Source organism: Miniopterus schreibersii (assembly GCF_964146895.1).
Source record: "Miniopterus schreibersii genome assembly, chromosome: 2".
In the NCBI taxonomy this organism is placed as follows: Eukaryota; Metazoa; Chordata; class Mammalia; order Chiroptera; family Miniopteridae; genus Miniopterus; species Miniopterus schreibersii.
The window spans coordinates 166,140,106-166,152,262 of NC_138102.1; positions in this window are offsets into that span (position 1 = coordinate 166,140,106).

Consider the following 12,157-nt stretch of genomic DNA (forward strand, 5'->3'; position numbering starts at 1 on the left):
GGATTTCAAATTTATCAAAAATATTGTGAGTCTCCTTTTCTCTAATATACCATTTTCATTTTTAATACAAACATTCTCATAATGTGAAAATATTTCCAAAAAACCTGTTTTTAGATTAATGAGCATGTTATTATTTATGATATTCTTTATTCCTCACTGATTTATTGCTCAAACAAGTAATATATTGTCAAATGTAGAATATCTGATAAATTGCATATACTATGAAACACTTGTTTAAAGAGCTAAGAAATTTAAAACCAGAACTTTAGATTTTTCAACTCGGAAATGTGCTCTCCAGCCAGCCCGGTTTTACTGTACTAGGGATCTCGTTATTGCATATGTCATTTATTCCTAAGGGCTTGGAGTCCAAGTTTATGTATATGATTCTCTGTGTGTAAACTGTCTAAACAATTTTCTCTCTACTTTCTGTTTCCTTTTGTCTTCCTGCAAATTCCCCATCACCTCCAGAGAAGCTCATTGCTGGGATTCTAGGAGTCATCTGCCTTGTCTTGATGTCCACTGTTGGTGACCATACTGGTTATTCCCTGTAAGTAAATTTTTGTAAGGCTATACAGAACTTTTCACTTTCATGTCCATCAGTGCCTCTGAACATGTCATAATGTTATTATTAGAATAGGAACAGACTGACAAATCTGAGGGAAGGTGGGGTGGGGAGGAGTGGGTGGGGAGAGATTAACCAAAGAACTTATATGCGTATGTGCATAACCCATGGGCAGAGACAATAGTGTGGAGAAGGTGGGGGGGGCATGTTTGGGGTGGAGGGGATCATTGAGGAGGAAAGGGGGGTCATCTGTAATACTTTCAACAGTAAAGATAAATTTTTTTAAATGGAGGGAAAAAACCCTCTGATTTTAAAGTATACATTTAGACTAAGTGCAAAATGGTTACTCTGAATTTGTCCAAGCTATAAATATCAAAACAATTTTAGAGAGTAGTTTATAAATATATACATATATATGTCCACATATATCCATATATTATTCTGATTTAATAACTCAAGGCATGCTTTAGGGCACCTTATTGAGAAATACAAATTAATTCTTGAGATTGGTTAGTCCAAATACTGTGAGAGATGGTGAAGTTTAGTTATCTAGGCTATTGGAATATTTTTCCCCAAAATTATCATTGCTTCATTAATATTCATTGGTAATTCAATTTTATTCCAGATTATTCTAATCTTAGACAATACAACCTATTTCAAAGTAAGAAAAAAAGTATTATGATGTATTTACATCAACATTAATTTTTTAATAAGAATTACTATTTTTTCTAACTAATGTAATGCTAGAGCAGAAAAATTCTTCCTTGATAACAGGGATCAGAAAGGTACATAATTATGTTCTAAGTTCTGATATTAAAAGAGTTCATACTTTGTCTTAACATAGGGGAGTCAAAATAATAGTGGTTTGGGGGTGGGGACATAAATTATAATACCAGGCAATAAATGTTCATAAATAATGATTATGCAAGAGTGTTTTCTTATGCATCACCATACCCATTGCTGCTGATGGGCTCAAAGAAAGTTTTGGTATTCTAAAAAAGTGGTTTTGTTCATTGACATTCAGGACATGTAGAGAGTGGATATTTTTGCTTGTGTGTTTGCTTAATATGAGCTCATAAATTAGGGAATAAGAGACTAACCCTTCTCTGTGGGTGTGTGAGTGTGTTTTCTTTCATATGGACCAGTCTGTGAGGGCATGTACATATGTTAAGCATAAATGTGTCTATACCTATGCAAATATCTGAATTACTTTTTTTAATTAAAATTTTTTTTATAATAATTCATAATCTTTCTTCAGCATATCATTGTGGTAGTTGTCCAATGGAGTAGCTTACATATTCCAACAATTGCTGTTATGTTAGTACTGAAAGAAAAACATGGAATGAGAGTTTGACCACCTGTGCTTCTAAGAACTCTAACCAGCTTTACACAGATAATAAAGAAGAAATGGTAAGAGATTAAATGCTTCCAACATTTTATTTAAAAGGTTATTTTAGTCTATATTTATAGAATTCACTCATGTTTTTGTATATACTTGTAGTTTATTTATTTTAAAGGCTGTAAATATTCCATTATTTGACTGCAATATTTTATTTATATTTTATGCCATTAGTTCACATTTAATAATTTTCAGTTCTTGCTCTCCATAGACAACCAAGCTTCTATAAATGCTTTTTTTCTAAAACAAACTTTGCTGCTTAATTTTACTATACATCAAGGAAACTAAGATATCGTTATTGTGCAGATTAATTACAAACTTGAAAGATCAATATAATTAAAAATCATGAAATAGAAGTTGCCAGTCCACATAGCTCCTTTCCTGTGTACTCTCTCATAACGTCTCCTCCCTCCTCACTTAACCACTATTCTGACTTTCTATTTAATAAATTATCTTTGCCTAATTTTGAACTTTATATAATGGGAATCATTCATTATGCATTTTATGTGTATCCTTTAACTCTCACATGATATTTTTGCAATCTACCCTTATTATAGCATTTATCTGTAATTTGTTACTTTTCACTGCTATATTGTATGTTCATGACATTTTTAATCTATTCTATGCAGAATACAGTTGTCTTTTAATGTGTGGGTATTATGAATAATGATTTTATAAAAATCCTTTTGTCTGTCTTTCATCCTAATATTATATTGTATTTCAAGCAATTTATATTATATATAAATGTTACATATATTATATTCATATACTATAAATATTATATTTATAATTATATAATAATTATTATAATTATGATAATATAATATAATAATATAAATCTAATTATTATAAATAGTATATTATTATAATTGTATATGTAGAAAGTTATACTTTATTGTCCTGTATGCATCAGAATGAAATTGCAGGGTCATAAATATATGTATATGCCAAATTTATTAGATTATCCCAGCATTTTCTTGTTTATTATGTAAATGCACATTTTATTGTATAGTTCCATGATCAAAAACTTAGTACTGTCAGAAATTTCTATGTTATATGTTCTGAATGTAATATAAAAGTATCATTATGACATTTGGGGCATTTTCCTGATCACTGATAGACTGAACACATCTTTCTGGGCACTATTCCTCATGAAAGTCTTTATTATGAGACCGGGAAGTGCCTGTTCATATCTCTCGACCATTTCTCCTGTATGTTGCCTGTTCTGTTCCTTCCTATAAGTTGTTATATTTTGGATATGAGCTCTTTTTAAAATTTATAAGAAGCAAATAGCTTTTTGACTGTTAGTTACATTTTTAGTCTCAGACTGGAGTATTTTAATGACCAGAATTTATTAATGTTACCATAATCTAATATCTCATTTTAGGTTTTACTGATTATTTTAGGTTTATTTCAGAAGTTAGTCAAAGGTCATGAAGATAATCTGCTATATAATTCTTTAGGGTTTATCTCTTTTCTTTATTGATTAACTTTTCAATTCAGGTCTATAATACACTGAGAATTTATATTTTTATGATGCTGTATGTTTGATGCTTGTGGTAGAAGTGAAATTTATACTTTTCTACATCATTATCTAATTAATGGACTATAATTTATAGCAGATGCTCTCTTCTTCATAAATAACTTTCTATACATGTGTCTATATATATTTTAGCATAAAATTTAAGAAGTTCATTCATTATGTCTCAAAAATTATTTTGCTGTCTCTTTCTAGCTTCATATTCTCAGACAATATTTATGCTGTGTCAATTCTCCTGATACTGTTCTAAAGGTCTCTGAGACTCCTTTAATTATTCTCTTGCTTTCTCTAGCCTCTGGAATTAATAATTTCGTTACTTGACAGAGGATTACAGATGGCAGAGGACTGAGTGAAAGCTACACTGACACTCTCCTGGGACCAAACTGGAACTACAACTAAAATATAAAAAAACCATCCTCAATAATCAACAGCAACTGAAGATGAGCTGGAGAGCACCCTCATAACCAAGGAGGAAAAGTGGAGACCACATAGAGACTGGTAGGATGTGCAGAGGAGTAAGAGGGATGGCTGGGCTCCCACAGCCATCCAGAGGGATATCTCAGTGTGGGGGTTCTCCCTGAGGATTCTGGTGCCTAAGCCCCAGGCTGGGCTTCCCAGCCAAGAGCACCAGAACTGAGAAAGGAGCCCACATAACATCTGGCTGTGAACAGCAGCAGGGTATCTGTCTGCCAGGGAGACATGGCTGGAAATGCAGACACCCTCTTAAAGAGCCAACACAGAAAGTTTCGTTTGCAGCCATTCACCTTGGGCTCCAGCAGAGGGAGGGCAGAGTGGACGGGAGCTGTGTGAGGAGAACCTAGGGCTGTGGGCTCTGGAGATAGAGCACAGGGGGCACCTCTCTGGATTCCTATGCCGAGTCATTCCCCCATACTGTAGAGGACGTCTTTCACAGGCAACATTTACATTCCAAGCAGCTTTTGCCTGAGGGTGAAGTAACTGCCCCACCCTGCTGGAAAACCTCTCACCCTACCTCAAGAAGTTTCTATAGCTTGAGGCTCACTAAGAGACTGATAACCACCAGGCCCCCACCCTGTGGAGTTTCAATAGCTTGAAGCTCATTAAGAGAATAAGATTAATCAGCCTTCAGGCAGAGGCAGACCTCAGAGTGCTTTGAGTCTTTGCCTGACCTGCTTCTGGACCCGGGCTTTGGAAAAGCAGATTTTGGTGTGCATCTCTGTCCTGTCCAAATGCACCCAGCCCCAACAGAGGGGACCTCAAGCTGTGGGTTGTTGATAGCTCCAAACAGGGTACTCAAGGACAGCCACAAAGACCATCTGACTTTGGTATGAACCAGAGACCCTCCAAAAAAGAGTCTTAGGAGGCCTGCCTAATACATAGAAACAAACCCAAATAGGCAGCCAAAATGGGAGGACAAAAAAAAAAAAAAAAAAAGCCCCACATGAAGGAAAAAGAGAAGTCTCCAGAAAAAGAGCTAAATAAAATGGAGGTAAGCAACCTATCAGATATAGAGTTAAGAAGACTGATTGTAAGGATGCTCAACAGAATGAAAAAAGATATGGAAACTATGAAAAATAACCAGTCAGAAATGAAGAATGAAAGAGAAGAAATAAAGAATACATTGGAAGGAATAAATAGCATATTAGAGGAAGCTGAGGATTAGATCAGCAAATTAGAAGACAGGGTAGAAAAATGCACTCATTCAGAGATCCAAAAGGAAAAAACAATTGAAAAACAGGACGACAGTCTAAGAGAGCTGTGGGACAACATGAACATAACATATTCACATCATAGGAGTGCCAGAAGAGGTTGAAGGTGAACAAGTGTTAGAGAACCTGTTTGAAGAAATAATGGCAGAAAACTTCCCTAACCTAGTCAATGAAAAAATCACACAAGTTCAGAAGGCACAGAGAGTTCCAAGCAAGAAAAACCCAGAGGCCCACCCCAAACACATCATAATTAAAATGCCAAAAATTCAAGACAAAGAGGGATCATAAAGGCATCTAGAGAAAAGCAACCTGTTATCTGCAAGGGAGCTTCCATATGGCTGTCAGCTGACATCTCATTAGAAACTCTACAAGCCAGAAGGGAATGGCATGAATTATTCAAGATAATGCAAAACAAGGATCTGAAACCAAGACTACTCTATCCAGCAAGGCTATCATTCAAAATAGGTGATGAAATAGAGTTTCCAGACTAAAAAAGGCTAAAGGAGTTTATCACTATCAAACCAGCATTGCAAGAAATGTTAAAGGGGCTGCTGTAATAATAGGAAGAAATAATGAGAGAAACATAGGCATAAAGGATTAAAATAGCAATAAATAAGGACATATCAATAATAATCTTAAGGACTTTAAGGGAGATACCAACAGCAATACAGTCATAGTCATGGACTTGAACACCCCACTGACTTCACTGGATAGATCTTCCAGACAAAAAGTCAACATAGAAACAGTGACTCTAAATGGCACACTAGATCAGATAGATTTAATTGATATTTACAGGACATTTCACCCCAAGCTACAGAATATACATTCCTCTCAAATGCACATGGTACTGCTCAAAGATAGACCACATGTTAGGACACAAAACCAGTCTACTAGTTCAAGAAGACTGAAATAATATCAAGCATCTCAGATTACAATGGCATAAAATTAGAAATCAACTACAGTAAAAACACTCAAAAACATTCAAACGCATGGAAGCTAAATAGTATGTTATTAAATCATGAATGGGTTACCCATAAGATTAAGAAAGAAATCAAAAACCTCCTGGAAACAAATGAAAGTGAACACACCAACCGAAAATCTATGGGACACAGCGAAAGCAGTCCAGGGAGGAAAGTTCATAGCACTACAGACCTACCTCAAAAAGCAAGAAAAAGTTTTAGTAAACTATCTAACCCTACAACCTAAAGAATTAGAAAGCTCCCCTGTGAAGCCATCCACACCAGGGATTTTGTTTGCTGAGAGTTTTTTTATTACTGCTTCAATTTCATCAGTTGTTATTGGCCTATTCAGGTTTTCTGATTCTTCCTGATTCAGTTTTACATGATCTCACTCATATGTGGAATCTAATAAACAAAATAGACTGAGGAACTGAATAGATCCAGAGCCATTGAAGCATGGAACAGACTGATGAGTCTCAGTGGGAAGGTGGGGGTGGTGGAGTGGGTGGGGAGAGATTAATCCAAGAACTTATATGCATATATGCATATGCATAACCCATGGACACAGACAATAGTGTGGTGAATGCCTGCATTGTGGGCTGGATGTGATGTGGAGGGCATCAATATGGGAAAAAAGGAGGGATATCTATAATACTCTCAACAATAAAAGTAAATTTAAAAAATAAAATAATAATTTAATTACTCCATCTTTAATTGAGTCCATTCTTTCTTCTGCATCTCAAAATTTAAGTAAATATACTGAATTTTTCAAAGTAATCCATGTATTTTTCAACTCAGAATTTTTATTTTGTTCATTCATATAGTTTTTATTTCTTGAATTGTTCTGTCACTGCCATCATATATTTTGTTGTTGTTGTTTTTGTTTTTGTTTTAGAGAGGGAAGGGGAGAAAGAGAGAGAGAGAGAGAGAAACAGTGATGTGAGAGAGACATCCATTGTTTGCCTCCCATATGTGCTCTCACAGGGAATGGAACTCACAACCTTCTGGTGCTAGGGATATGCTCCAACCAATTGAGCATCACTAGCCAAAGCTGCCATCATATTTTCATATAGTAATTTAAACATAGTATTTTTATAATCTATTCATAAATGCATTTATAATAATTGCTTTAAAATATTTTTCTAATACATCCAACATCATATCCCAGTATAAATTAGATTCATTATACTGATCTCCATACATTCCCCCCACCAAGTATGGGAGACGTTTTTCAATTTCTTTGCATGCTGTCTAATATTTTTTAAGTACATATTTTTGATAATATAGTATAGTAAATATGGATTCTGCTTCATCTTCCTTAGGTATTTCTTTAAGTTTAATGAGCTTTACTGTAGAATCTTTTCTTTGGAAGTGTGCTTACTAGGGATTATCCTTGTGTATGCATAGCTTAGCTGACAACCAATAATTTTTGTAAAATGTATTCAAATACCTCAAGTCAATATGGCTTCCACCCTCTGCTATTTGATATAATTGTGTGTGTGTGGGTGTGTGTGTGTGTGTGTGAGTGTGAGTGTGTGCAGGGAGTTTGAAATCAGTACTCAAGTCCCCTTTGGCTTTTATTTTTTTACTGGAATATCTTTGTTTCTTCTACACATGCGCACATTTCCCCCGCCATCAGTCAAGCCTGTGCAGAGAGCCAGTGTCATCTCTTCATTGCACTCTTATTTTTAGTGCCTTCCTCTTAGATTTATGGCCGGCACTGCACCTGACACAAGGAGACACAACCTCAAACTAGAAAAAGGATGGTCTTCCTCATTTATTACCTAGTAAATTCAGCACTTTGAGCTGAAAAAGTAGCAGGCAATCTAACAACCCCTTCCACTGCTAATCAAGACTTCTGCGAATTGTAAAAATTACAATTCTTACTCACCATGCTGAGATGGGGGTTGGGAGACATGGAGCAGTCCTAGACGGGAAGACTACAAATTTACTCTATTCTTAACCTGAATCTCTAGCAGCGTTTCCAATAATTAATAATCATAAGTTATTATTAGTTTTCAATCAACTCTCAGAGCTGTGAAATTGGTATTTTTGTCCATTTGTTTTCTTCACTTAATGGTACTAATACATTTTCCTAATGTGTTCAATGTGTAGCAATGTAATGTAAATTGAAAAACTATAAATTAGAATTAACTTTACTTGTTTGTTTTTTTAAAATCATCATTAGTTTGGTTGCAAATATACAACTTACTTAGTTACTCAATACTATATTTGCTTCCATTTGAAGTCTCATAGCTTGCCATATAAAACATTGCCTTCACGATCAACCTGCTATATAAGAATACGATGAAATAGGAACTATGAACTAAAATAATTCTCTTTACAGTATTCAGACTAGCGCATTCAAACAAGATTGATTAAAAAGGCGAGTGAGTTAATTGACAAACATGTAATTCCTTTTTTAATGAAGAATGGTACAAAACGGTTACCTATGCCTGAAAATGAAGACCGGCTCACAAGCTTGTACATTTTGAAACTCTTATCCAAAAGGTATTCTTTAAATTGCCAGTTATAAAAACAGTCATGACAATGCAAAGCACAGCATAGAGAATATAGTCCACAATGTTCTAATAACCCTGCATGGTGTCAGATGGGCCCCGGACCCACTGAAGTGATCACCTTTTAAGGTATACATAGGTCCAATCAACACGCTGTATGCCTGAAACCAAAACACTATTGACTGTCAACTGTAACCAGCAATTTTTTTTAAGTTGCTCTTCAAAATGAGTTGCCTAAAAATATCAACTTGGCATTTTTTTTCTAAGGCAAATTTATTCGTTTTCAAAATCATTCTAAGTGTTTAATATTACCAAAAACTACATCCAAAATCTCAACATACAAATTAAAACCAGAGGTAAAATAATTATACCATACTCGTTTAAAATATAAGGGTGGAGAGTTTTGTTCCATTCTTCATTGCTAGCCCACTTGTAGATGCCTACATTTCTTTAAGGCTTGTGCGTCTCACAGCAACATGCAGGGGCCCTTTTTCTGATATTCCGCTGCCCTTGACAGTTTGGCTCGTTGGCTCGTTGGACGTGCACCGCTGCATTTTCAACTTTGTCTTCTATGCTGTCACATCCCCTCGCTCATGAGTTATCATTCCCAGATCTTTAAATAAGTCACTAATACCCATAATATCGGCTTCAAGTTGCCTAACAGAAGACTGTCTTTCATGAATAAGGGGAGGTGATGCTCAGTAATTTCCTCACCCTGCACCTGCTCTTGAGGTTGAGGGGGCTTTCCCGGGAGACTGAATTCCTTTCTCTTGAGCTCTCCGCAGGAAAACCACCAGATCCCCTGGTACTGGCTCCCGCTCCAGCAACGGAGGCTCTTTCCCGGCAGCTTGCCCCTGGACCTTTGGCCCTGAAGTTGTGACTCAGCCACTAGGCGATCCCTGTGTATTTGCCTTTGATGCTGTTCCCTGGCGGTTGGGGAGAGATCCGAGCTCTCAGGCCCTTTTCTGTGCCTTTGCCCAGCTGGTCAGGGCACTGCTGCTTCTGTTGCAGCTGTTGCCTCAATTCCTGTGAATCTTCCGTGTCTCCAGTTGATTCCGACTCCTCTGTGTTTCCACGGAACCTTGTGGGGTCTCCTGGATGTTGGACATGCTGGGCCGGGGTAGGGTCCCCGGGGGTCCCCGGAGCGCAAGACATGGTTAAGTTGCTTGGTCACTAAGCGCAGCAGACGCTGGGCCTGTGCGCTTAACTCAGCAGCCGCCCGGACCCCCTCAGCGCCGCAGGCCAACTTCACTGGCTGTTACAGATTCAAGGGAGTATACAAGCTTTTGCTTAATCTCTTATAAAATGTGTTTCTCATAGAATTTTTGAGCATTTTTGGTAAATGTCCAGGGATTGACTCTCCCACAGAAACAAGGATAATTTTTGGTGTGGCCTGAAGGCTCATGTATTTCAGGCCTTCATGCTTTCTAAGTCAGGAGTTAATCTTAGAAATAAAAATAAATGTGTGAACAATTATATGAACATAGTAAGACCTTGATATAATGAACTAATTCAGGCAAGGGGTGATCCAGTAAAGCCAAAAGTCTGTCACATAATAAAGTAGGTTTTCTGAATGTGTATGTTAAATGATTGACAAATTAGTTAGTTTGCCTGTTTTGACTTATGTGGACACGTTTGTGTAACTAAAATTAAGTATGTATGAAAAGTTTAATTTCACAGAAAACTTTTCTACATGTGTTATTGTAATTTGAAATGTATACTGAATAGCTCTAGTCAATGCACGCATTCGCCAGTCACCAGGAGGAAACAAATGACAGGCTGGGGTGCACTTAGTGCTGCGGGAACATCAGCCGGCAGGTGAGAAAACTGCCCCAGAAAGCCACTCCGAGGCCAACAGAACCAATAGCCCAGAGCTGGGCGCTGTGACCACACGCTAATCATCCCCGGAGCACTGTGGGAGCAGCGCCCCAGGGACTTAAATATGTACACTCTAGCTGTAGATATGTAGTATTTATTTATGTTGGCAAAATTACTGCAGTTTTTTTTCCCACATATGGTCTATTTGTTAAAATTTGTTAAGAATAACAGTGAATTAATATCAAAAAAATAGCCTGTTAATTTACTTATAAGTAGATCTTTGTTAAAATCATTTTAAAATTAGCAGGGTGTTAATTTTCACATATGACATATGGACCAGAAATTTTGTCCGTAAAATCCAAAGTCCATTAAATTGAGGTCTGCGAAATCAAGGGTTTACCTTAAACTGTTTCTATTGAAAACTTATGAGAAATATTCTGACTTAGATATGTAAATATTACTCTAAATAAATTGTTTATTCATTAAAGTGTTAAGTTATATATGATTAGATTAATGATATATTATTTCTGTACTTGAGATTCTCAGTAACTTCAGGGTTAGACAAAAATGGTACATTTGCAGTGCCTGACAAACACAACTTCTCTTCTGAATCCTGTTTAGAAAAAAAAAGCATGTTTGTAAGCACCAGGCACATTAGCTTACCTAAATTTGGTATAATGGTACTCTTACCATCTATAAAGAAACAGTTCTAGTTTCTTCAAAAACACTGCAATTATTTTTGTAGAGTTATCTTTTAAGGTATTGTTTTGAGACGAGTTTTAGGTCCACAACAAAATTAAGAAGGTACTGAGATTTCCTATGTTCCTCCTGCCCCCACCAGCGCAGAGCCTCCCTATTATCAGCAGCCTCCCTGTTACCAACGGGGTGGTACATTTGTAACTGAGGATGAGTCTGCATTGACACATCATTGTCACTTAAAGTCCATAGTTTATCTGAGGCTTCACCCTTGTTCTTGCAGAATTTTTTTTAACTCTATATTTATGTTAATTAAAAAATATATATATCCAGGTACATATTATACACGAAAACTTCTGCTATTCATGAACATAAATTATGTATAAGTTATGAGTTATAATATCAAGAACTGTTATTTGTAAGCCTATAATAATGTGAATAACTTCACACATATTTCAAGTTCATTGATTTGACCTAGCCCTTGAATGTGGAAAATGGGGACTGGACATCCCAGGATCGCAAGGTGAGTAAGTCAGTTGAGTCAGGAGAGAAAAAAACAGGGGAAGTTTGATTTATAAAATTATTAGCTATTTGTTGGGGTTAGCCTGCAGAGACGGGAATAGTAGAAATTTTTTAAATGTACCCTTGGGTTAAAGAAGGTTACCAAAATGTGGAATCACATGGGTGCCAGGTCTGCTTCCTCAGGATGGCTTTTGGACTTCACTGAAGACAGCGTCACTACAGAAAACTCTGTGGCAGGTGTGTTCACCGGATGGCACTAGGACAGAGCGGTTCCAGGTCTCTGGCCAGTGCTGGTGAGGCTGACTCTCGTGCTGTGGCTGCCAGAGGGAAGCCACCCGGCCAAAGTGTGTGCAGGCAGGGGCTGCAGGAGAGGAAACTGACTGTGACCAGCCACAGGGACTTGCTGCAGGGTGAACACCACAAGCGCTTCCTGCAGGCATGCGGCTATCGGCCA